The sequence below is a fragment of the Crocuta crocuta genome, unplaced genomic scaffold (genome assembly GCF_008692635.1).
Source record: "Crocuta crocuta isolate KB4526 unplaced genomic scaffold, BGI_CrCroc_1.0 scaffold467, whole genome shotgun sequence".
NCBI classification, from domain to species: domain Eukaryota; kingdom Metazoa; phylum Chordata; class Mammalia; order Carnivora; family Hyaenidae; genus Crocuta; species Crocuta crocuta.
Genome location: NW_027530632.1, coordinates 4,062,587 through 4,066,138, shown reverse-complemented (window position 1 = coordinate 4,066,138; position 3,552 = coordinate 4,062,587). Strand labels below are relative to the sequence as shown.

The 3,552-nt window shown below is 39.3% G+C and overlaps 1 long non-coding RNA gene across 2 annotated transcripts in view; it reads left to right on the top strand.

Moving 5' to 3' along the window:
• Nucleotides 1-3,552, top strand: part of LOC144235128 (uncharacterized) — a 40,816-nt gene that overhangs the window by 29,631 nt on the left and 7,633 nt on the right. Inside the window, exon 3 of one of the 2 annotated variants that reach the window (XR_013336148.1) lies at nucleotides 2,225-2,679. The exons of the other annotated variant lie outside the window; for it this stretch is intronic. This is a non-coding gene — a long non-coding RNA (uncharacterized LOC144235128). Of the gene's footprint in view, nucleotides 1-2,224; nucleotides 2,680-3,552 lie in introns of those variants that run through there. 2 annotated transcript variants of the gene reach the window in all.

Below are 3,552 nucleotides of genomic sequence, written 5' to 3'. Positions count from 1 at the left end.
GCTTGGCAGAGCTGGGGCTGCTGTCCTGGCCCATGGTGCCCTCTTGGCAGCAAATCCTCGAATGCAGGCCTGGGCACGTTGATGCACTGAGGCCCCAGGCCTAGTGTGAGCCCCCAGATAAAATCCAAGCATGCCAGCCTCCCTTCCCGTGCATGACCTCAGCACCAGCTGCTTATTAGCATTGCATTTAAAAACCCTGCATGGACATATCTGCCGGAGCCTAGTTGGTGACCATGGCTTTCTAGTGGGGACAGGGCATCCTTGGCAACTAGATGCAGAAACACAGGCTTGAGCAGGAGCTGCTGGCCCCTTGGCAGAGATGCTTAATTAGCTTCCTGCAGGAGATTTTGTTTTTAATATAAAAGATGATCTAATTTAAGCAATTTTATTGAACAACGAATGAAAAACAATCTTACTGTTTAATCCATTCCCGCATAGTGCAGTTCAGGGCTCTCACCAGGTTAAAAAAACTTTCATAANTAGGTTAAAACTACTTTCATAAAATACTAAGACATTGTTTGCTTTTTCCTCTGTCATTCTCTCTCAAGTGTACAGTGGAGTTTTCCAAGGGTTATATATGTTTGCTGACCCAAAAAATTGAAGGGCAAAGCACTTGGAGAATCTAGCTGTCTTCTATTAAGCCATACATGAGAGATTTGGAAAAATGTAAAACAATGCCAATCTTCTGGCTAATTTTTTTTGTGTTTTGGAAAACAGTTTTTTTTACTCCATAGAAGTATATGATTTAAGTTAATATGTAATGGATTTCTTATCCTCGTTTTAAATAAAGCTTTTGATTTTATAACTTTATTAAAACAAATTTTTTTGATTTTATAATTTTAGATGTACAGAAAGGTTGCAAAGCTAGTACAGAGTTTTCACGCACCCTTCACTGAGCTTCCCCTCATGTTAGCATCATGCATAATGTGTATTAGTCAAAATGAAGGAAGCAGCATTGGTACATTTCATCCCTATACACTTACCAGTGCATGTCTACCATCTCTCTTGCTTGTTTTCTGTTTTTAGTTTATTTATTTTCAGAGAGAGGGAGACATAGTGAGGTGGGGGAGGGGCAGAGAGAGAGAGAGAGAGAGGGAGAGAGAGAATCCCTAGCAGGCCCCACACTGTCAGTGCAGGGTCTGATGTGGGGCTTGAACTCACAAACCGTGAGATCATGATCTGAGCCAAAATCAAGAGTCGGATGTTTAATCAACTGAGCCACCCAGGTGCCCCTCTCTTGCTTGTTTTACTTCATATTATTTTATATGAAATTTACATGTTTTTACATGGTCCACATGTATCGTTAAAATGTTTACTTAGTTGACACCCATATTGCCACATTTCATATTGTTTTTATATTTCACTATTATCAGTAGCCTTCATGCTTTTATTCAGTAGGGGTTTTTGGGCATATATATGTGTGGGTTCTTTGGCTTATATTTCCCAGAATAAAATTACTTTGCCAAAGAGTATGACTACTTTTATAGTTTTTGTTATGTATGATAATAATTTTGTATATTGTATTATATTTTCATTGTTTAAAAAATACTCTCTTACAAAATTGTATGAATTGGCTCTTTCAATGAAGAGGTACAGAAATCAAACTCAAAAGAGTTTAAGCCTCAGAGTAATCTCTTGGGGGGAGGAGAGAAGAGGAGTTGTTATTTGTTGGGTATAGGGTTTCAGTTTGGGATGATGGACAAATTCTGGAGGGCAGTGGTGATGGCTACACAGTGATGTGATTATGCTTAACGCCACTGAATTGTACTCTTAAAAAGAATTAAGATGGCAAATTTTGTGTTCAGTATATTTTACTGCAATTTTAAATTTTTAAAATTTTAATTTAGAGAGAGCATGAGCAGGGGGAGAAGAACAGAGGTAAAGAGAGGGAGAATCTTAAGCAGGTTCCATGTTCAGCGCAGAGCCCCAGGCGGGGCTCAATCCCACAACCCTAGGATCATGACCTGAGCCAAAATCAAGAGTTGGACGCTGAACTGACTGAGCCACCCAGGGGCCCCGTATCTTACCACAGTTTTTTAAAAGAGGGGGGAGAATTTCATGGGTCTAACAACTGGATCTCATTCACTTCAGGCATGGCTGGGTCCAGGGGTCCAAGCTATGTTATTAGGACTCTGGCTCTCTCATTCCCGTATCTTAGTTCTTTTCTTTGTGTGGCAATTGAGATGGTCACCAGGGTCACTAGCTTTATGTCGTTAACCTTCAGAATCCTGGAGAATTTACCATGACTCTCGCCAGTGTCCAGATCACTCTTTGAAAAGGGCCGTGATTGGCCTGCTTGGATCACATGCCCATTCTAGGAGAACTCACCATCTTTCGGAGGATGAATTAGTCTGGCCATCTGGATCACCTCCTCATCAGAAATCCAAGGGATCGACAGTTCCGCCAAAGTCATGCAGAGTCAGGGAGGGGATGCTCCCCAAAGAAAGAGATGACCTGTTACCCTTCTGGGGTAAGGCAAAAACAACAGATGGCCACTACATGTGTTCAGGATTTCCTGTGTAACCCAAGCACTACCAAAGAGAGCATCTGAACATTTCAAAACATTCCTCTGCGACTGGCATTTTGTTTTTGTTATTAAGAAATGTTAATGCCTTGTGGTTTGACCATTTGGTGGATGATGTTTCTGCCTTTCTGTGAATTCCCAATCTAATAAGTTGAATAAACTCTTCATGTGTGCTAAATTAATGAAAAAGCAAGCCATTGTGGTCCAGTATAGGATCACAGTTGTTTGCATGCCTGTCTGTGGACGGGGTGATCTTGGTACTGCTGGGAAAGGCCTGGATGACCTTGCCCCATCTCAGGTTTGTCCACGTGTCTGTCAACCTCATTACTGTTTCTGGAGCTGTTTTCTAGCACAGGCCCTGGAGCACCCCCTCCCAATTTTTATTAAGTGAGTTTATTCAATCATATAGTACTTTCCAATTTATTCTTTGTCTGTTATTTCCCAAAATGGCATGTTGAGGGTTGCAATGAAAATAATATCAGTTTTTATTTCTTCTTGCCTTTTTGCCCATTGTCTTTCCCGGACTTTGCTGTAGTAGTTTTTGTAACACATGCATTTGGTATTTCTTGATTTTCATGATTTAATGTATGTTTGGTCATTATGTCAGGACCTTATTTATTTATTGTACTGCCTTTTGCTATGACATCTGCTCTATCTGCTACCCAAATAGTAATCTCAGCTCTTCTGTTCACATGGGAATATTCTTTTACACTACTACTTTATTTTGGTTTCTATATCTCTTATGGGTAACACATTGTTAGATTTTGTTCTTTTAACAGTCAGTCAGCTGCCTTCCTTGTCTAAGAGAATTCAGTCTGTTTACATTTAAGACTTTAATTGATGAAATTTTACCAAATCCTATTTCCTTTTACATTTATTTCTTTCCTTTTAAAATTATTTTAATTTTTATCTGTTTTCTCCCTTTTAATTTATGGGCTTTTATATGGGGTGCTTTATTTTGTTTTTAAAAGATTTTATTATTTTTTAAAAGTTTATTTATTTATTTTGAGAGAGAGAGAGAGAGTATA